The sequence below is a fragment of the Delphinus delphis genome, chromosome 4, assembly GCF_949987515.2.
Source record: "Delphinus delphis chromosome 4, mDelDel1.2, whole genome shotgun sequence".
Lineage (NCBI taxonomy): Eukaryota > Metazoa > Chordata > Mammalia > Artiodactyla > Delphinidae > Delphinus > Delphinus delphis.
This window is the reverse complement of record NC_082686.1, coordinates 102,728,814-102,753,141: the sequence shown is the minus strand read 5'-3', so window position 1 is coordinate 102,753,141 and position 24,328 is coordinate 102,728,814.

The following is a 24,328-nucleotide window of genomic DNA, read 5'->3' as shown; positions in this document are numbered from 1 at the left end:
AAGGGATTTCACAGCAGAGGCATTCAGAGGAAAAGTCAGGAAAGGTAGAGATTGTAAAGCTCTAAAGCAGTTTCTGATGCGTCCGCAGCTTCTTGTGCCACTGTAATGGGTAGTGCTCCAAAATTGCCTGATAACTATGGTTAAGTCAGTATTCTGTAAAGGCTGTTGTTTATAGAAACTTTCCACCTCTGTCATTCAAATTTTAAAAGAATCAGGTAGTAGTATCTACCCAGTCCACATATCTTTTTTTTTTTTTTTTTTTTTTTTTTTGCGGTACGTGGCCCCTCACTGCTGTGGCCTCTCCCGTTGCGGAGCACAGGCTCCGGATGCGCAGGCTCGACGGCCATGGCTCACGGGCCCAGCCACTCCGCGGCATGTGGGATCTTCCCGGACCTGGGCACGAACCCATGTCCCCTGCATCGGCAGACGGACTCTCAACCACTGCGCCACCAGGGAAGCCCTAGTGCACATATCTTTAAAAACAACACCGGGAGGAATTTTTTTTTTTTTTTTTTTTTTTGCAGTACGCGGGCCTCTCACTGTTGTGGAGTCTCCCGCTGCAGAGCACAGGCTCTGGACGCGCAGGCTCAGCGGCCATGGCTCACGGGCCCAGCAGCTCCGCGGCATGTGGGATCCTCCAGGACCTGGGCACGAACCCGTGTCCCCTGCATTGGCAGGTGGACTCTCAACCACTGCACCACCAGGGAAACCCGGGAGGAATTTTTTTAACTCTGGACTTTATGCAAAAGTTTTGTTGAGACTGATTGAATCCATACTCTGAAATGAGAACTATACAGGCTGCACTAAGCATATGTTATTCACACATGATGAAGACTGTAGGTGCTGCAACCAGTTTCCAGGGCTGCCTCACTTTGGGAATAGTGATGATAACCCTTCCCTGCAGGGCCCCTGTGGGAAAGAGACTGCAGTTGTCCTGCCTGGGCTCTGGGGACCTAGTGAGCTTCTCTTCAGTGTGTCCCACATCAGCTTATCTTGTGCTAATCTGTGCGTGGTTGCCACATTGCCATTTCAAGATAAAAATAATCACAAAAACTTCTCAGTGTCTGCTTATACACCCGATCAAGGTCCCATCTTTGACAATTGAGTTCTTGTTAACTTATTTCTTTGGGTGGTTCTGCTTTCCTGTAATACACTATCAAATATTAACTGCCTCTGTTCTTTGTTAAACCTCAAAATTGTTTGACAGTTGTCTGGTCCTGAGGCTCCTTATTACTTGGAGTTTTGTAATCTTTTTCAGGTCCCCTGTGATAACCACCAATCCCTGTGGTCTCAGAGTCCCTGCCCTAGGGGCACATGCTACTCCCTTTGGCCAAAAAGGACTCCTGAGATTTGTGGCTTGTATTCCCAAACAAAAGGTATACAGATAAAGTGATATAATCATAAAATTGGCTATGCTTAAAAAAAATATTTTCCACCCCAGAGATTCTGATATTCCCCTGCTACCACTCTCCCCTCTTTCCCTTTTTCAGTCTACAATGAAGCATGGACCCAATGAACTCTTCTCCTTCCCCTCACTCTCCTCCAATTCTAACTTTGTTGTGTTTTTTGTCTCAGTAAGTGGCACCATCTTCTACCTGGTAATTTTAACCAGAAACCAGAGAAATACTCTAATCTGTCACCTATAGATGCTTCTTTCCGAATAGGCCTTGAATGCGTCCATTTTCTCCACATCTCTTACCTAAAACACTACCATGCCTCAGATCATGGCAGCTCCTTGCTAACTTGTAGCTACACATATACTCTTGTATGCTGTTGTGCTCTATACACAACTATGCCAAGTTATTTCTTCTGAAATGTAAATCAAACGATTTCCCTCCCTCTGCTTAAAACTGTTTAGTGGCGCTCCCACTGCATTTAGGATACGTTAAATTTTTTACAGGGACGGTCTGACCTTGTCACTGGCTGCATCTCCAGCTGCAGATCTTCCTATTCTTCTGTCAACATGGTCAACACTACCCTCACTGGCCTTCTTTTGGACCTTCAGTTATTCCAATGTCTCTTCCACCTCAGTGCCCTTGCCTCAGAATGTTTACCCTCCTTCTCTTCATTAGCTAATTGTTACTAGTATTTCAGGTTAGAACTTAAACTCCATTGCTTCACCAGTCTAAATCAGATCCCCTCTTAGAATCTTTCATCATGCTCTTAATGGCATAAGCTGTACATCTTGTTTTAATATCCATTTTTCTCACTGGATTTTAAGTTCCCTGAGGTCAGGTATTACGTACTTTTTTCCTCCTTTGTAACCCTGGTTCTTTGTACACTGGGCATTTCATAAATATTATATCAGTGATTAAAATACTTACTAAGAAGCTTTCACAATACCAAAAGTATCTTATATACCTATTTAGACCAGATTTCAGGTGCAAACACACAACCTAAATCTAATAGGGGCTCTTAGATAATTCTCTATTACAGTCTAGGAATGGTCCCAGGAATATAATTCATTTTCGAATCTTATCTTTTGGTTAGATTTATATTTCTAATCTGTGCTTAAAACCTTTTGGGAGTGCTTGTCTGTCTTCTGAGTTTGATTCTTCATTTTTCTTTAAAAAGTACCACCTGTCATTTCTTAGGTTGTTCATGCCTAATATGGGTGAGACATAGTGACTTTTGCATCCCTGGCAGCAGCTAATTTTAAATAGAACTGTCTTACCCATACTAAGACATCTACTTCTAACTAAGTAAAGTTAGAGTTTATTTTCTTCTGGCTACTTCAAGCCCAGTCTTATTAAAGAACCATAAACCAGACATAATCTGTACTCAGTGCTGGTTGCAACTTTATCATTTCATGCTTGAGACTCGTCCCTGACTTTGAGTTTTGCCTCTTAAAGAATTGGCAGTTGCAACTGGAGAGATGTCGTTCTCATTTCGCTGGTCCAACTATAAAAAAATGGAACTGCCTTATATGGTGCTAAAAATGGTTTTATGCTCCTGTGACAGTTTTCTGCCTAATCAGAGAGCTTTCTTAGGCAAAGAAGAGACCCTTTAAGCTCACAAAGGCCCTTCACTCTCTAGACATCTCTAATACATCTCTGCCTGTCTCCTAACAACCTCTCTCCCCTTTCCTAGTCAGAGGAAAGATTTTTGCACAATAATCCTTAATTAAGATACTGTCCCCGGAAGCTGTCAGCTGCTGCATTTTAGAACTGCAGAAATCTCTTGAGAAAAACAAATATATGTAATGAAAACAATTAACAGTATTTACATAATCATAATAATCCACTAAGAAGTATTGTTATTCGTAGGATCATTTGAGAGGCAAGTCAGGGTAGATAAGTGGAATTTTAACCCAGGTACACAAAACAAGAGCACTGAATTGATGTCTTTTAAAAGTTCCTTTCAGGCTTTTGAGTCTATGATAGAATGTGTCTTTTTGGTTTTCGCACAAAGAGAACAACATTTGCAATGACAATCACCATTTTTTGAATGATCACCATGTGCCAGATTCTGAACCCAATATTTTTACAATTATAATCCAGTTAATCTTTTAAACCAGCCTGGAAGGTAGACATTACTTTCCATATTTTACAGCTGAGAAAACTAAAGTGTAGAGAAGCCGAGAACACTATTATCACCCTTACTATTCCCAGACTTTTTTGTGATTGGTATGACTTTATTGCCAGAAGACCTCAAGTGTTTTAAGCAGATTGTCCCAAAATTACTTTAAAAACTGTAGGCATTTGAATTTGTAGATCAAAGAAACACCTATCATGTTTTTGCTCTAAAATTATGAGTTGGAAAAAGTAATGGTACATGACCCATGACAACTGATTTCCACAGCCAGCGTTTGCCCCGTGATAATGGGAGTGTTGTATTTATTATAACTGGTGGCTTCCATTTCCTTATTTGAACACTTTGAAACTGGAAAGTTTCTGGAGTCCTACACCTCTAGTAACCTAAGACAGCTAAAGATATTAAAATTTACATCTTAAGATTGGAATGAATCTTATACCGTACATATACCAGCCCTCATAGGCATAACGCTACATGAAGCCTTTGATCGTTTCATGAGTGGCAAAATGATACTTTTAAATTTCTGCTGGCTATTTCCAGTCACAGCCCACTTCTTGAGTAATGCCTCATGCAGTTTCGTAACCGCATCAAGATGCCAGTTAGAGCAACAATATTGCCCTTCTAGATGATGATCAGTGTCATGAGATGAGGCAGTTTCCTGTTGCTTGATCAAGATGTTTAAAATCCCATTCTGCACAAACGGAAATGCTTGGAAGGACATAATGAGAGGTAATAGTAATTTTTAGATTGCCTGTCAACTCTAAGCCTATTTCTATCCATCACGGAAATGATATAACTCTCACTTCTCATGCTTTTCTTATTTGCATAACCAACAGCATCAATACCTCTCAATTTTTTCTCCAGCTTCCCACTAAAATAGAACCTTGATTTGCCATGTCTTAATGCATTCCGTTGTAGAGTATTCACTCCTTCTTAAAAAATGTATGTCAACTACCAATTAAGCACAGGAATCAGTAATAAAGTAGAATACCAAATAAAAGATTTATATATTAACTCCAGCAATATACCCGGTAGTAAAGTATCTCTCTATGAAGTTGCATGGAGCCCTGTAAGCTATTTTCTGGTCATATTCTCTACCATCTGGTTTTAATTCGCTAATCCCTACACTTACAGAATTCCCACCCAACAAGTGTGGGTGGAGAAAAACAGCTGCTTTCATGCTAGTTGATTCAGTATATCAATTAAAAATTATGTATGCTTATTTGCTAAAGGTACACTTATTTAAAAAATACGTTTTTGTGACTTGAGATCTAAAGGTGATGAACTTAGCTCACACAGTGGGAAGGCATGTCATCAGGGAAATGTCGGCTGGACTCCCAGACAGGTCCCTACAAGATGGTCTTGCTCTCTAAATTTGTCACAGTTGAGTATGATGCTGTCAGCCTTAAAGACTTAGAGATGCAGTCGTGTCAGTGTCTTGAAGTGCTCAGGTTCAGGATGCCGTTTTCTGCTAACAAAAGTCATAAGAGACTAAGTTACAAAAATAGAATGTCAATCTTTTAGTTAATGAGGAATATGACTTTCAGTTTGAACCATCCTTGCTCTCATCCAAGGCCAAAACCTTCACTTGCACGTGAATCCTATTCCTTCTCACTGACTTTTTTTTTTTTTTTTTTTTTTTTTTTTTTTTTTTTTTTTTGCGGTACGAGGGCCTCTCACTGCTGTGGCCTTTCCTGTTGCGGAGCGCAGGCTCCGGACGCGCAGGCTCAGCGGCCATGGCTCACGGGCCCAGCCGCCCCAGCATGTGGGATCCTCCCGGACCGGGGCACGAACCCGCGTCCCCTGCATCGGCAGGCGGATTCTCAACCACTGCACCACCAGGGAAGCCCTCTCACTGACGTTTTAAGTACTTAGCTACTGCAGTTTTCCTGCTTTCTCCTCTATCAACAAATTTCTCCTCCTTATTCTGTCATCAGTAAGCATACTATCATATCTCCCATCTTAAAAAAAGCCCTCTTTAGATCTTATATTTCCCTCCAGGTACCATCCAATTTCTCTGTCCCCGTTCTTAGCAAAACTCCTCAAAGAAGTGACATACATACTTGATCCCTCTACTTCCCCACCTCCTATTCTCTCTTCAACCCACTGCAGATAGGATCTCTCCCTCATCACTCCACTAGAACAAGATAGAATAGAAAAGCATGAAAAGAAGGCATGTGAAAGGCATGTCTTCTTCTCCCAAAGAACCTATATTTATTTTAAAAATTTTGATTTTCAAATTGTATTTGGAGGAAAACTGTTCATTACTTTTTCAATAAATAGCCTGGCTGAAATATACCGAAGTTCAGTCAAGATTCCTTCCCTCGACTCCTTCTATTGGTTGAATGCTACCTGCCGAGATTCAGCTTGCTGAACAGTAAGTTAGGAAAATGGTGTGCAATACAGATACTTGTACTATTTCTGTGACCCCTGATGCAGGCCGATCTTCAGGATTCAATGACATGAAATGAAACCCCACACTGTATTCTCATTGGGTCACTTCAGAACCTGCTCCATCTTTGCCTTAGACAAAGGCTCTGCTACAGAATGTGGCAGGAATAAAATCTCCGCATAGTGACTGACCAGTAGTGAGCCCAGGTCATTCATTTCCTATTCTGTGATTCACTCAGTCAAGGTCCCCAGCAACCTTCATGTTTCTAAATGCAATGATAAATTCTTTATTTTACTGAACCTCTTAAGAGCATGACATGATTGACTCTGTGAAATGTTTTCTTTCATCTTCTGCACTACCTACTGAGTGACCTCACTGGCTACTTGGTCTCAGATTTCTTTGATGGTTCTCCTTTCTCTCTCCTGCCTCTACATGGTGGTTTGCTCCTGGGATCATTTCTTGGCTTTCCTACCTTCTCTCACCAGATGATGGCCTCAAGTGTCCCATGCCTTTAAATGCCAACTGTTCACTCATGTCTTCCAAATTTATATCCCCTGTCCCAATCTCATCTTTGAACTTCACGTTAACCAGTACCACCCTTGCACCTAAAATAAGCAGAATAAAGCAAAGGAATTATGAATGACCTGTACAACCAAGCCAGTGCTGCCTTGTACGGCATATATTGTACGAGACATGGAAACATCTGAATACACCTAAATTAAGCCAGCCAGTTGCCCTGGGTTAGTCTGAATAGTTGAAGATTCTGATACCCTTGGTTCTTCATAGGGCAAGAGTCCTGGGATATGTTCTGCTTGCTTGACACTTTTCTTGACATGTACTCACAGACTTAGTGCTCATTGTTAACTGTCACGAGCCACTTGAAATAAAGTATTTGCACTTGTTCCCCATGCCTTAGGGGTGGCTCTGATGTTAACATGGCTAATTAAATGACTCACACCACCACCTGGATGTCTACTAGGCAGCTCGTAACAGGTCTGGAACACAAAACCCATTCTCTGAATCTTCTCCATCTCAGGAAATAGCACCATGATCAACTCTAATTATTCTGGACCCCGATTTATATGTAATCCTTGTAGATTTTCTTTTCCTCCTCATGTACAACCAATCCAACAGCAAATACCAGCCTCTACCTTCAGAGTACATCCTGAATATGATAACTTTTCACATTCCCCATTCCTTAGGCCAAGACCACTGTCTTTTCTTTAAAGGACCACTGCAATGTCTCTTTATACTGTGCTTCACAAAATTATACCTGTGAATCACCTGGGGATGTTCAGTGCAGATTCTGATTTAGTCAGTCGTGAATATGGCCTGGGATTCTGTATTTATGAAAAGCACCCAGGTGATACATGTGCTGCTGGCCCACAGACCTCACTAGAATATAAATAATCAAGTATAAAAAACTTCAGGAAATGACTGGACTATGAGGAATGTAAAACAGGCTTAGAGAATAACTGTTCTTCAATCTCTTTCAGTGTTTTATTTAGCCAGAATGATCTTAAAAAAAAAGTACAGATGATGTATCTCCTTACATCGCAACCCTCTACCTCCTTGGCCTCCCACTAGACCTTGAATAAGATCCAAATTGCTTAACACAAGGCCTGAGAAGATCTGGCCTCAAATTGCTGCTCAGTATGAACAGAGAGGTTTTTGTCTTCCATGAACACATCCGACTTTTTCTACCTCAGGGTCTTCACACTTCCTAGTCTTTGTCTAGTTTGGAGTACTTTTCTCCTTATTAAGGTTTCTGCTCAAAAGAAATTTCTCTAAGAGAGGATATCGTTGACTGTGCTATACAAAATAAGTTACATTTCATTCCCTTATTTTGTTTATTTTCTGAACACAAGTTATTATCTGTGATGGGCTGAATAATGCCCAGGAACCTCTGAATGTTACTTTATGTGGTAAAAGGAATTTTGCAGATGTGATGAAGGATCTTGACATAGGAATATTGTCTCAGATTATCTGAGTGGGTCCAATGAAATCACAAAGATCCTTTTAAGAGGGAGGCAGGAGGATCAGTCAGAAAGAGGAGAGGTGACAGTGGAAGCAGAGGTTGGAGTGACATACTTAGAATATGGAGAAAGGGGCACAGACCAAGGAATGCTGGTGTTCTCTCGAAGCCAGAAAAGGCAAAGAAATGAACTCTCTCCTAGATCCTCAGCAAGGAACACACCTTAATTTTAGCCAAGATTCATTTTGGACTTCTGACCTCGAGAGATTTAAGATAATACATTTGAATTGTTTTCAGCAGCTAAATTTGTTAGAACAACAATAGCAAACTAATACATTGTCTAAAGTTTATGCTTATTTACGTGCTAATTTATTTTCATCTTCCCAATTACTATGAAGACTACATGAGGGGGAGGAACACCTGTCTTGTTACTTGTATCTGTGTGTGTCCAGTGCTTAGAATAGTATTTGACACATAGTAGGTGCTAGATAACTCTTGGTTAAATGAATTAGTAGGCTGGATACTCATGTTAATTGACTTGGACAGTATATATATATATATATATATCAGTAAAGGTTAAAGGAGAAGCAGAATCACTAAGAGACCTTTTGCAGTTTTGGAATTTACTTAGGTAGTCTCTGTACCACTTACTGTCTTCCCATTTGATCTGATGCTGGAGCTTAAAGTCCCCTAGCAGTTGTGAAGGGAAGATAGATACAAATTGGGAGAGAATAAGAGCAAGCTGGGATAAACAAACTGGAGTCCGTGAGGACTGACTGACGTGTCAGTTCTTGTGGCTACTGACTTTGATGGAATGAGCGCCCTACAGAAATTCAGGAGCCTGTTGTCTTGTTGCTAAACACACAAACCTGGCCCAGGAGTTAGTGATGCTGAAGGAGATCCAGGAGATGGTGGAGGAGTTGCAGACCTGACTGCAGTCTCATACCAACACCATGAGTCAGAAGATAAGTATATGTATGAGCAACAAAATGCTGCTTCAAATCTACTCTCCAAGTTCCCCATGAGAATGTCTGTGTTGGCCAGTCCACTCTAACAGGGGACGTACAGATGTAAATGTATAACTAGGAGTAACATATAATCAGGATATTTAATGGTATCAGATTTTGACTGTCCTATTATTGGTGCACCTTCACAATGGATGCACATATCTACCCACACATAAGCACGCATCTCTGCCAGGCATTCTAGAGTGTTCATGAAATAGCACTTGGATGGTCAATGAACAACATGCCTCTTTTAAAAAATTTCTTCCAAGAGAGACATTTGACTCTTTTTTTTTTTTTTCAACTTTCACATTTTTTCTTAAGATAATATCTTTAATCAGGGTCCAATCTGGTCTTAATGTTGTGGGATCTATTTTGTCTCCTTAAGAGATTTTGTTTTATTGAGCAGATTTATTACATTAATTTATAAAGTTTCTTTGTTAAGCTCCTGACATTTGAAGAGTAGGAAGGTAATATCCATTATCAGAAATAAAATATTTCATTTTCAATGATGAAGCATAAATGGAGTTGAGGGGATGGGGAAAAGCTAGTACTTTTCCCACTCAGGCTGCCGGGTGATTCACTGAGTCCTCTTGGGTATCAGGACACATCTCAAATTTTTCTCCCCCTTTTCCCTCTCCACCTTGGTTTCCTAGGTCCTTCTACTAACATTAAGTAGTGTGTATAAAAAGCTTTGCACATAATATTTCTTTATTCACAAATATCACCATATGAGTTAAGATTGGACTGAATTAAGACAAATCCCTATGGAGCTGCCTATATACTTAGGTTAGCTGGCTTCTTAAGAGTTTGTTTCAAAATATAGCACTTCCTTGGGGCAAATAAGACTTCTCTTTGCATTAAAGGTACTGATTATATTGTACCCAATAATACCATTTTATTGTGCTCTGGATAATAAATGGATTGAAACATCTGATAAGATTAATAAACAACAGAAAGATTGTTTTTTTCTCTTATTAAATAGAGTTGCAGGTGAAAGGGCAATTGCTTTATTAGTTCTTTTCTTTCTTCATTTACTTTGGGATAAATCTGTATTACTTTCCTGCACTGCTTTGTTATTATGTACTTGGCCAGTGAGGGACCTAGCACTGATGAAAATGCATTAACATTGCAGCACATTTATAACAAGACCTTATAAGTATATTGAATTACACTTAAGTGTTTTCAGTAAGTATAATAATGAATAACTTTATTTTCTAAAGCAAAGCCAGATGGAAATTGCAATTCTGTATTCCCTGTACATTTGTACCAGTCAGGCTTGAAACTCAAATCATCCTTCTTTCCTTCCCTTCACCACTTATAGTCAATCAGCCAACAATTCTTTCAAATTTCTTTTTTATAATCCCTATTTTATTATTTTCTATTTTTTTTTTTTTTTTGGCTGCTCCAGGCAGCATGCAGGACCTTAGTTCCCTGACCAGGGATCAACCCGTGTCCCCTTGCAGTGGTAGCGTGGAGTCTTAACCACTGGACTGCCAGGGAAGTCTCCCCTATTCATACATTTCTTTTCATTATTACTACCTCCACCCCAAAATAAGGACCTCATTCTTGTATCCTTACAGTAGCTTTCACATAGAACCCCCAGCCTCAAATTCCTTTTCTTTCCTCTAACTCATTCTGCCAATTACCACCTACTTAATTTTCAAACCACATTACTGTCCTCATGACATTGCTCAAACACCTTTAGTGTCCTACCACCATTCACAGGAGGAACAAAAACTCTTTAGACTAACATTGTATGTGTGACATATATAATCTCCCTGTTCGTTCTGTGTTTTTCACGCCTGCCTTTGAACCTTTGAGTAGAATTAGAATAATCGATAGAGCCACTGAATTGAAAGAAGCCCAGGTTTGAAACTTGAGAGATATAGAAGGTGAGAGAAGGTGGAGAGTGAAGAAGGATACAGAAAAGTCAGGGTTGAGAGGGAGTTTTAGAAAGTTAGGATAGAAAGAGGGATTTTGGTGGTAGCTATACTGCCAGTGAGATACTGAGTGAAAGAGAAAAGAAGTGAGATTAAGGGTTTTTTTTAAAAGAGTTTACTCTGGATTATGAGTAAAACTTTCCTGTTACTTTGAGTGACTCAGGAAAGATAAATACTAGCTTTCAATTTATTTCTCTGCCCAGTGACCAACACCTTATGGGGGCAGGGGTGGCAAAGAGGGGCCAGTTTCATTTCCCTGATGAAGACTTTCACTCAATAAACAGAAAATCTAAAACTGACAGGAGTACAGTGAAGGAAGAGGATAGTTTATGATGAATCTAAGACCTGGGGGCCTAGTGTAGATTAGGGGGCTGAAGAATACTTCTCTGAGAAAGTGACATTTATGTAGAAGCTTAACAGATGACATTTGTGGGAATAAAGGGCATGATTCATGCAAAGTGTTTAGCACAGTGTATGACAAATGGATATTAGCAATATTATAATTATTTTGAATAATCATTTAGTGTTCTTGTATCTTCTTTAAAACTAGATAGTAAAACCATTCATGGCAGAGCAGTGGTTTTCTGCTTATTTTAAATCCCTATAATGTCCAGCTCTCTTCCTTGTAGTGAAGTGTAGTTAAAAGAATACAAGAATAGAGTCTTCTAGACAAGGACTAAAATCCTGACTTATGAGTTGTGCAAATCTAGGGAAAATATTTAACTGGGTTACAGTTTTCTTATTTGTAAAATGAGAATCGTACTACTCCAGAGGATTTCTGGGATGATTAAAAACATCACATAATGAAAAGTAGTTTATTAATATTAATATTTAAGTAATAAATATTTCCTTAGAGGAAAATTGGTAGCATTTTTAATTGTATATTTGTCATTTGAAATTTATGATAATTTGGTTATAGGTGAGAGAAGTTTGTATCATCTATAGATGAGTCTGATCAGGAAAGAAATAATATGGATAATGTTCATATAATGTTGGTATCTTAAAAAATGATATCTTTTAGAAAAACAACTTCTATCCAGAATCCCATAAAGTATAAAAAGAAAAAAACAAAAATCACTTATAATCTTCCTCTCCACTTAGTCCCCGTTTATAGAATGTTTTAGGATGTCTAAAAGGTATTTATAAACGTTGAGTTATTAACCCTAAGTAGTTATCTATTAATTGAAGAAATGCTTTAAAAATCTATACTCAAAAACACTGTAATAGTTCATTTCTTTGCAGTTAAAAAATAATTCACTGAATCATTTAGCAAATATTAATACTTGACAAATTTTCTATTTTGGAATATTTCATTTTTTACTTACTTAGTAAGGTCATTACTGTAATTACTATGTAAAGATTTTATACTCAGATGAAGTATACCCTGTTTGTTTTAGTCTTCCTTAATGTTGTACAGATTTATGTTTTTTAAAAGGTACATGCCCTGTGAAAGGAAGGGTTAAATACCATGTGCTAGAGTAGCATGCTCCTGGCTCTCTGGGAAAGGCATTACTTTAGATGATGATTTTTACCTGTAATTACCTTTCCTTTTTGTTCTCATAGAGAGCCTGATCCTCATTATAATATGTATTGCTTCATAGTCACTAAACTATAAATGAAAAAGAATGTTTGTTTATAGTTTGAGGGGAGTTTTGAAATTACTGCATGAAGGTACTTGACATTTTTGCCTCATTGAAAAGCACTGGATGTTTTGAGAAATATCAATAAGCCATATTCCTACCATAACCCAAAGGGAGCAAAGTTATTGAGGTTTGAAGTAGCTTACCCGCAAACCATAATTCCTCTAGCATGGGGATTTGTGGCGTATCCTTTGCAGCTAACAGTTAATCATACTGTACTTGGTGAATTACTTTCATTATATAAAATAAACTTAGTCATTGCACATTATAAGGAATGTTCAAATCATTTCATTAAAAACACAACGTTATGCATGCTATTAATTTTTAAGATGCATTACCAAATGGGTCATGAATATTAAGTGAACACATTTATTCTACCCTTTAAAAAACACATACACATTAATTTGTAGTTAGGATGGAAACTTCATCTTCTCGGTATAAAACAGAAGACAGGGAGAATATGCAGAGTTCCCTTCACTTAGCCACAACATGATTCACCTGAAAATCTGAAAGCATTCAAAAAGTCTAGCACATCTGTGATTATCTTCGTGGTCGTACGTTATTCACAGTTCATAGGCACAAATACGCAATTCTCAAGTTTCTCAGGTTCAGAGGCAATGCCATTGGTTGCCATTGGGCGGCAGAGTGACTTTTGTGCATCGTGTGTGCAATTAATTCTGTCCATCCAGAGATAACTCCCAAGTAAAATTTGCAGCCAGACACGTGCAAGTATCATTAGGTTTGTGAGACTCAAAAGATAATGTTTATGAGAGCACATTTTCAAAATTTCATTTACAGATGGAAAAGTTCCATTTACAAACATGTATTCTTGGAGATAGAGGGTTTATAATGGATATTTCCTAATTAATAATAAATGGATATTCATACTGCGAGTCTTTATGCACAAAATGAGGTTCATTTGTGATATGTTCATCCTTAAAACATAAGGACAATGTTTCTCTCTACCTCTATTTCCAAACTTTGTCTACTCATTAGTCTAGGCTTGAAAAGAGAGGTAAAATATATTTGGCAACTCTAATAGAACCAGAAAAGAACTATACAGTGTTAAGCAGAGTGCTTTGAGGTCAATGAGTGGGGATTGAAGCTTTGCTACTGGGTGGTGGGGACAGTGAAGAGATGAGATGGCGTATCAGTCCATCTAGTTTGAATTTGTCCTAGTAATTCTATTCCTACTTCATTTCTTATTTGTGTTCAAAGATGTTTATTTTGGCAATTAATAAAAAGGAATTTCCACCTATCTCTTTTCTAACCATTTGGCACACTCTATATATTCTACTTGTTTATTGTCTGATATCCATCCCCCCTCGCCCACCGGCCACACATATTAGGATGTAAACTTCATGAAGGTAGAGGTTGTTGTCAGGTTTTGGTTTTGGTTTTTGCTGCTGTATCCCCAGTGCCTAGCTTAGTGGCTGGCAGAGTATGGGTGTTCAATAAATATTTATTGAATGAATGATTGAATAAATGAAAGATAAGTTATGTAATATTTGCAAACCCTGAAAGAAGTTGTCTAGAATACTACACAGAATAACTGTATTAACATCTTTTTCTTTTCAGTTGCTCTTTTGTTTTTTTCCTATGCAATTCACATCAATTCTGCCTGCTAAACAGTGTTCAGACCCATTCACATTTCCTGTCTCTCCACCCATGCCCCTCGTCTAAGCCACTATCATTCTCTAACCTCTTGTTTGGATTACTGCAATTGCTTCCTAAATTACTTTCTCCGCATGCAGTCTTGCCTGTCCTCAGCGTCCAGTTTTTGTTTTTACCACCATGTGTTTTCTCACGAGAGACAGAACAATTTCTTCCATAAAACAATTATTTCAGTCCTCTACCTGATATCCTGCCATGGCTTTCAATTGACCTTGGAGTAAAATCCCCAAAGCCCCTGCATGTTACAGTTGGTGACTCTGTCTCTAGCCTCAGGCCTTGCCCATCTCTTATTTTCTGTGATCTGCACATAGTGGATTGAATGTGCCAGTCTCTTTCCCATAGACCTTTGATGCAATCCACCCAAGGCAGTATTTCTCTTATTATCTACATTTGCTTGGTTAAATCCTCTTTATTCAAATTTCATTCAAATACTTTAGGAATGGGAGGTGGTTATTCCCTAATCACCAAAGTTCTTACAGTGTCTGTCACATGGTGAATGCTGTTAGTATTTGTTGTATTGAATCTGTGTTTTCATCACACCCTACTATACAGACAGAATTTTAAGGATATTTATCACAGGAACAATTACATATCCAAGAAGAAAGATGAGATAATGAGTGACTTCTGTTTATAACTGGATCACTTAATTATCATTTGCATTTGAAATAAAATGACATGATTCAGGTTGTTTAATATGAATTATACAGATGGAGAGAATCGTCACTCAAGTTCTTTGACAATGAAATGGTCATTATTTTATGAAGATTTTGTGTGGGAAGAAAAACACTTCTTGTGTCATAAATCACCTAACATCCCATCTATGTAGCCTAGGTGTAGTTCTAATAGTTTAAAGTAATAGCAATTGTTGGAATGCATTACAACAGCCATTGCCTTGAGTCAGCAATTCTCAATACCTGGTTGGAGTGGAGAGTTAAGGAGAGTGAATTGATATTTTAATGTTAATCAAAAGGGATGTAGAATAACAAGAGTTGAATAAGTTTGTCCATGACTATAAGGAGAGATTTTGAAAATGTATATATATCCACTGGAGAGTCTCACATATATGTGTAACATATATTGCAGAGGGATAAATACTGAGAGATTAAAGTTTCCAATCTTCTTGTGTTGTTTATGTATACATGATTATGTTCCAGCCACTTGAATGAAAAAAAATCAATGAACAGTATCTCTCCTCCCTCCCACCCCCCTATGCTCTATCATAGACTATATGGACAAGGACAGTACATCAGTCATGGCCAAAAAATGTAAGGGAGGGAGTCTGAGCCCTTATACCTCTGCAGAGGAGAACAGCTTTGTTAACTTAGATTTTCTGTGAGAGGGAAATAACTTGTTGAAAACACTCTAATTTTGAGCCACTCTATTTCATCTGTTGAACTGATATCCTAATGAAACAAATGGTCACAAAAATAGCAATTTTGATGTGATACTAGGAAAGGGGCAGCAAAAGACATAACCAGCTGAGGGGAACTACAAAACCAGTTTTCCTGAGTAGGAAGCACCTATGTGAGTTTTCTAACCTCACAGTCTAATGAAAAAATATAAATCTATTTCTTAGGCTTTCAGTATCATTTGTTTATTCTTGCCTTTTAGAAGCACTTATGCTTAGCCAATAATAATTCTCTTTATCTAGATGGCTGCTTCTTTTTTGATCAATTCTGCCTTTAAATGTCTTCTGAATATTAGTGATTGATATAATTAGAAAAGTAGAAATGATCAAGAACACAAAATCAAGTTCTTAAACATCTGTCTTAAAAAGAAATATCTTTCATTTTTGAATGGAATCAGAATTTCTTTTTGTAGGAGAGTACAAAGGGCATGAATATCAAATAAGTATTTGTAGGAGTGATAAACAGCCTTGCTCAGCTCATCAAACTCGGACTATTCAGAGGCTTAAGGACATGCTTAGATTCAGAGATGCAGGGAGAGATTCTCACTTTCAGTGATTAATTTGGACAAGAGTGTTTTTATTATCCGTGGCTCCACAAGAAATCACAACAAAACTTAATGGTTAAAACAACAACCACTGATAATAGTTTCTGCAGGTCAGGATTTGGGGAGGGCTCTGTTCATCAGTTCTCAGTTAAGGTATCTCATACAGCTGCAGTTAGATATATCCTGGGCTGCAGTCATCTGAAGGCTTGACTGGGGCTGGAGAATTCACTTGCAAGGAGGATCATTCCCATGGCTGGCAAGTGGTACTTTCTGTTGTTCAGGACCCTCGCTTCTCTCCACGTGGACTTGACTTCTCCACATAACTAAGTGTTTCCTGGGTAAAACAGCTGGCCTCCTCCAGAGCAAGCAATCCAAGAGAGCCAGGTGGAAGCTTCAGTACTTTTTATGAAGTCACATACCAATGCTTTTTGATGTACTGTTGGTCACACCAACAGTAAGTCCTCATTTAGTGTGGGAGTGGAGTATACAAGGAGGTGACTTGGATACTGGCATCTACAAAGAATAACCTAAAGGTGTCAAGAATGAGGGGAAAAAATTGAACAAAGTGGCTGAGATGGAATCCCAGAACTGAGTCCATCCTTACTCCTGATGTGTATTAGGTGGTGGGAGAAGGTAGTTCTTTTAACTAATAAGATATCCAGTTATGTCTTGAAAGATATCGAAAATAGTAAGATTTTTTCATTCTGAAGAATCTATAAGCAGGACTTTAAGAAGCAATAATTGCCCTTCCAGACGGAGCCAGGGATGAAGGTGTTCTGAAGACTGGAACACCATCCAGGTAAGCTTCAGGGCAATCTGAAAGGAAAGTGTAAAGAATTAGACTGCAAGATCCCCTGTATTCTTATCCACTACTAAAAGGACTGTTTTTTTCTGGTAATGGATTCTGACTATATTGTCCTGCACCCACTGACTTTTGGGAAGAAATTTGTGTGTATTCATTTTGTAGCTATCTTTTGTTTCTTGGACTCTACTGTGGAAAATTTCCCATGTTAATAATAATCACATATGCAATGAGATTTACCAAAGACTCAGAAGTCATAGGTCATAGTGCTATAAGGTCAGGGGTGAATTTGCTTGGCCTGTTCATGCCATTTCAAACAGAGGGACTCTGCTTGTATCTGTTTTTTGTTATTGCAGCTATACATAGGAGGTCTTTTGATAAAATGGTTTTACTGCTAAAATGGTTAAAAAAGTGCTGATCTAAGACACCATTTAAAATAGCTGCATCCTGTGTGTAGATATAATATAAATTATTAAAGCGATTCTATTGTGAATATTTAGGTGGTTTCTTGCTTTTCTCTATTATAAACATTGCTGTGATAAACAGTATCACATGAGTAATATGAGTACTGTGTGTACTCATCCATAATTACTTATTCATTTAATTCCTAGAAGTAGACTTCTTGGGTCGAATTATGTATTCCGTTTTGAGATCTAAAAATAAGTACTGCCAAATCATCCTCTAGAAAGGATGCACTAATTCAAACTTCCTCCAGGGGTGTGTGAGTGCTGGGTTCTCTGTGCCTTACCCAACACCAAACATTATCATTAGTGAAATCTTTTCAATTTCAATTTTGTATAATTTTTGTTATGACTCAAGTTGGGTATTCTTCATGTGTGTGTTATTTATTTGTATATATCCTAATGAGATCTCCTTCTTCATTTCCTTTGCATGGGTGTCAGGAAAAGTATCTCTGCTAAAGACACTTCTTCAGTATTCACTGTCTTCTAAGGAGACTGTGTCATAAAGAGAACTTTCTTTGCTAAGGGGATGCTGAGTATAAGGATATGAATGGGAGAAATTAACAGAGGGCCAAATGCTTTATGCTTACAAGAGGGACAATGAAATAGGAGGTGGAGGAAGAGTAGAAGGTGGTTAGGAAAGGAAGGTGACATGGGAGGAGGGGTTGATAGAGAGATTTGGGGAATGAATCATGGGGAGATTGAGGAACAGAGGAGACAGGTGATCAGTGCACAGGAGAAAGTTTGAAGGAGAACAGCGCTTAAAGGCAGAAGGTGACCAAACATCCTTGTTTTCCTGGACAGTGTTGGTCTATGTATATTGATCCAGGGATATTATTCATGTGCCCTCGTTCAGATAGCAAATTATATAGTTACTTTTTAGAGGGGTTTTTAAAAAGTACTTACATAATAGTTTGTAATACATTTAATCATGTCTTCCCATGCAATCTTCAGTCAAACACCCTTTCTTAATACATTAATGAGGTGGATCTGATTTGGGATGCGTGAAATGACAGCTTCCTGCTTCAAAGAAAGCATGAACTGTTGATGAAGGCCATCCACACAAAGACTCTCCCATTATGTGCTTCTGCTCACTTTCCAACCTTACCTATAGGCATGTTTCTGTATATGCCTCAACTTCTCTAGCCATTTCTTTTTTAACCTGGAAAATTCACTTCAAGGTGTATATGTAGTCAAAATGTCTATACAGGTACAGCAAAAGACATTTAAGGTAGTGTTCATATCTTAATGTAATTTTCATTCCCAAACTGGAAACAACCTAATGTCCATCCGTCATCAGAAAAATGTATAAATATATTATAAAAACTCATATTAGTACATACAGCTTATGACTGCTATGCAGCAATGAAAATCTCAAACTGCTGCTACATACAAGAGATCAATCTCACAAAAGTTACAGTGAACAAAGGGAGTGAAATAGAAAAGAGTATATATTGTATGATTTCATTTAGAGAAAGTTTAAAAGGAAAAACTGATCTATGGCATTAGATGTCAGGACGGTTATTACATTTGAGGACCAAGAGTGGGGGTCAGCCAGCACCCTAAGTTTCACTTTGTACCCATTCTCTAGCCATTTTGAACTGCATATATTTTCCCAGAGTTTATACTATTTCATGATTTTTTTGTTTGTTTGTTTTATATATGGTCCTTCCTCTTAGAAATTGCTCCTCTTTTGTCTGCCTAGTGAACTTTTAAGATCCTGATCAGGGCTCCACTTCCTGGCACTCTTCCCTGTGATATCATTGCTTTCTTTTATGGTAGCACTTATTACATTGTCCCATTGGTTTACTAGACTCTGGCCTCCTGGATGGTCCAATTGTGTCTTGTTTGTCTTTATGTCTATCTGATATGAATACCATGCCCAGCACGGGATCAATTAGTATATTTACTGAGTGCCTACTATGTGCTTAGTACTGTACCAGGCACTGGTAATAGGTGAATCAAATACAAGAATATTCAAGGCAGCCCAGAATCCAATGAAAGAAAAAAATATGTAAGTCGATTAATTACAAAGTGCTGAGTTTATAGAAGTTTCTATGATACAAAATAGAGAGGTACCACAGAGGGAAGTGATTAATTACAGGGTGATCAGGAAGAACACCTAGAAGAAGTTACTCTTGGGTGGTTTTGAAACATAGAAACTCAGCAAGTGAGGGAAATAGTTGCAGAAGGCATGTGCATAGACACTGAAGATTTAAAGTGTAGGTTTGGAGATCACAAATACTTTATGGTATCAAGGGTGTGTGGTCAGTAGTCGACTTGCATGCAGTTAGGAATACTGTTGTATCAGGTAAATAAAAACAATTCTGATTAGAGGAAACGTCATGAGCAGAGGCTTTGAGAAGTGAAAGACTAGGTGTATTAGGACAATGGTGATTCAGTAAGTATGATTTCATTCTTTTTCATTTTTTCCATTCTCTCTCTACAACTTTGTTTCCCTGCTTCAGGTTTTATTCCTATTTTCTTTCTCCTGTGACTTCTCACTCCATTCCTTTAATAAGAGTTTGGGCTAGGGAGGAAGGGACAGACAAACAGTTGGACAGGCAGACATGAAAGATGGGGGTATGTAGTGAGGCTGCCAGGTCTGCCTTCTTGTGTGATCATCACTTCTCACACTGTTTCTTTGGGTTTAAAAATTTCATCCTTTGACAGAAATGCAGGATTACAGAGACTAGTTAATACTATATTAGACAAGAAGGAAGAAGCAAACAATTTCTCTATATTCACCATGAGAGGCAGTATTATGTAGTCATTAAGAATTGAAAGTCTGGAGCTAACCTTCCTGAGTTTGAATCCTGGCTCTTCTACCTAGTTGCTGTGAGATCTTGAGCAACTGACTTAATTTCACCTACGGCATCAGTATCACCTATGGCATCAGTATCTACCTCACAAGTTTGTTACAAGAAAAAAAGAGGTAATTCAGATAAAGTACTTAGAACAGTGCCTGAGATAGAATAGACTCAAATGTTTGCTATCATCATCATTATTAGTGACTGGAATTTTGTGTCCGAATCTAGTATCTTTATGTCTCCGTGTTTTTATATTTGACCACACAGACTCAAAAGTGATTTTTTTTCCCCCAATAATTCTTCTAGATGGCTGGAACTTTCTGTTAACATGTTCTATAACCAAGTTGTGTAAATATGATAGTGAAAGGCATGTAAAGATTCAACTTATGAATAGGCAAAGCCACACAGGGCAGACAGCTGGCTTGACTTGTCTTTCATAAACTGAATCTTTCATACCAAGTTGTCTTTATATCTACCCTATTCTTTATCCTTGTTTACTCTTTGTTCTTTAACATCCTTGATAGATAGCAATAAAAACATTTAAGGATCATTTTCTTCTCTTAGCAATTTTTGAGAACATTACCCACTCTGTGTACATTTATTTAAAAATAGTGAACACATATACCTGTATTAATATAGTATACACATTATAACTCAGAGTAAAAATATAAATTTAAACAGGTGATATAAAAAAATTTATCCCTTGCTCAATGCATCATGTGTACTCCAAACTCATTTTGGAAAAGCCACTGGTACAGGCTATATATAAACACATCCAGTGATAGGGAATAAATTCCTCAGGGAGTTGGTTCCTTCTGTTGATGGACAGCTCTAAGTTGTTTGGAAGTTTTTCCTTTTACTGACCTGAAAAACAATTCTAAAGTTAATATCCACCTACCATGAGTAGGCCCTGAGCTTTGTGCTTTTTAAACACATTATTTCTATTTTCACAATATCTGAAAGCTAGATGTTATTTTTCCTCCAATTATAGATATAGATATTAAAGAGAAACAGTTTGCCCAGTAGATGATCAATTCTTGTAGTTGCAGTCTTATTCTCTGGATACGATTTGAAATGAAATGGAAATCTTACCTCTCTGCTTGGACTGTAGTGTCCATGTGTCCTTCATATGCCCTGTACAATGCCATGTACATTCAGATTTAGCTTTTGTTTAAACTGTCCCAGTGCCTGAGATGGCTTCTTTCCTTCTTCCTCCCCTCATCTTCTCCATCCCTTTGGTATGAGTCAATCCTTACCTTTCCCTGTAAAGTCATTGTGCATCTCTTCCACACAGTGCCCTGTCCCTTGGTGAAATAGCAACATGTGAAGATTACACCACATCATTTTGAGGTTAATACTAAATTTATGGTCATTGCTTGCTTAAATGGCTTAAAATTGTTTGCAAATTACTTTCTTGTGTGGCTCCTGCCTCATAATTCTGTATTCCCCCTATACTAGGCAGAGTTGGGGGCACATCATAGGCTGTCATTCATATTTTTAGATGTTATTTTCTATTTCGCTTCTATTTTGCAGGCATGAAAGTTAAGCAAAATATGGGTGAGTAAATGATGAAGAATCACAGAAGGAAAATGTTCTATTCATTTCAAAGTCCTTTCTTCGTTGATATCTTTGTATATTCCTTCCCCCTTATGATCAATCTTAATCTTTGTTTCCATATTTAGTGCTAAGGGTCCCTTGTTATGGTGAACTTCTAGTTCTTTTACTCTTTGGCCAACGTTTCTTGTTACCTGTAAGACCTTTATCACGTATACATATTTTGGTAACCACTTCTTCAGTACCCAGACCAGTTATAAGTTACTCATTACAGAGGACGGCGAGGTCCATGAGACTTCGGGTGACCTCTTCAATCACTAAGAAAGAAGTACGTCTTGATCTGAACCCTTATCAGTAGGTGGAAAAGAAGGGTAGGTGTATTTGTTGTGAAGTTTTAAATTGGAATGGTTTTCTTGAGGAATGTCTTTTGGTCAAGGATTGAGATAGAAGATGTGACAAGAGTGAGTGGGTAGGGGTTAGATTGTAAACACCTTTTGGGATTTTTGTAATTTTTTCTATGCAGGATATTATTAAAAATAAAGTGGTGCTATAAAATAGTAAGTTAAGGTGATCTAATATCACAGATGGATTAGGTAAGGCTGAGTGCAAATTTAAAAGCTCTGCTGGCACATCATCTGGCTCTTCAGCAAAATCTATTCCCTCCTTTGAAGTTGTTGATTTTGATAGCTTTGTATCAGTCATAGATGACCATTTTCCAAGACTGGTTTAAATATTCTCTTCTTTTTTTTTTTTTTTTTTTTTTTTTGCCGTATGAGAGCCTCTCACTGTTGTGGCCTCTCCCGTTGCGGAGCACAGGCTCCGGACGCGCAGGCTCAGCGGCCATGGCTCACGGGCCCAGCCGCTCTGCGGCATGTGGGATCTTCTCGGAGCCAGGGCACGAACCCGCGTCCCCTGCATCAGCAGGTGGACTCTCAACCACTGCGCCACCAGGGAAGCCCTATTCTCTTCTTTTTGAAAGCTGAAATAAGATTTATTTCAACCTATAGTTCAATAATTGTTCTTATTTTTGTTTTACTTCTCACACTTTATGTATGGTATACATCTTATTTTTTAAAAAACCCTTAGAGCAAGTATATGGGGAATCGGAGCCCTAGCATGACCAAATTACTTTTACAAAATTACCTAATTGGCTGGAGACTCACACAGTTAGAACCCAGTTCTCCTGCCACCCAGTTGAGGAGTTTAAAGAGCTTTTAAAATTTTCAAGGGGAGTCGTTCTGTAAACTCAGAGGTGGCATGAGGGAGATTCCACTACACACAAAGAAATACAGTTTTTAGGGACATAAAGTAGTTCCTGCGTCTATCTATTCTGGGTGGAATGGATGTGTCTCTTTATTTGAGTAAACTGAAAAAAAAAAAAATATGGTTGGTTTCCGTTCCTGGGCTTGCATGACAATAAAGGAGGATTGCTGCTAACAAAGAAATAGCCTTCATCCATCACCAGAGGAGTGAAGGCCACCCTTCTCATCCATCTCACTAATGGTGGGTACCAAGATGTTTCAGCAGATGCAGTGAGATTGCTAGATGATTAGGGATAGCTTTGTCCCTTCACCTTTCTGAAATTTTGAAAGGTCAAATGAGGAGACTGACAATCCGGGGTGATAGAATATATCCTGGGTGAAGAACATTTACCTTTTGAAAGCAGGGATTCTTTATCTACCCCGCTCACTAGTCTCGGCCTAGCACCAAAATCTTTTTTTTTTATTCAAACAGAAAGTCACAAAAATTATAATCATCCTCATCAGTTCACTCAGTCCCATGTAATTAATTTTTTTTCATCTTGATCTTTTGTTAGCACTTTTATGAATTCATCAGTTTTCCATTAGAGTTCTAATTTTATTTCCAATTATTTCTAATTTTATTTCCATTACTCTAGGAGGTGGATCAAAAAAGATCTTGCTGAAAAGGCTTATTCATTCAGTTCAGCAGTATAGTCAGTTACTAGAAACCTGTACTTGTCAGAGTCTTTTCCATGAATTCCTTGAAGATGAAACCCTTTTATAGGAACATTTTTGCAAAAGCATCACAGTACACCCAGAACGGTCTGTAAATGACAAAAAGACATGAAAATGACCATAGTTAAAGATTTGATGAAAGTTCATAATAATGAAATTGATGAGGAAATTTAGTTATTTCTGAGATATACATTTTAAAGTAATAACTAGAATTATGACTTATAACATTATACCACAACATATAAGATTTTTAGAAATTTCATGTAATGTCTGAAACATTTATATTAACATATTTCCATACGAATAACCCAAAGAAAGTTTAGTATTAGTTGTTTTTTTGTTTGTTTGTTTTTTATACTGCACGTTTTTATTAGTCATCAATTTTATACACATCAGTGTATACATGTCAATCCCAACCGCCCAATTCAGCACACCACCATCCCCACCCCACCGCGGTTTTTCCCCCTTGGTGTCCACACAGTTTGTTCTCTACATCTGTGTCTCAACTTCTGCCCTGCAAAACCGGTTCGTCTGTACCATTTTTCTAGGTTCCACATATATGCGTTAATATACGATATTTGTTTTTCTCTTTCTGACTTCACTCTGTATG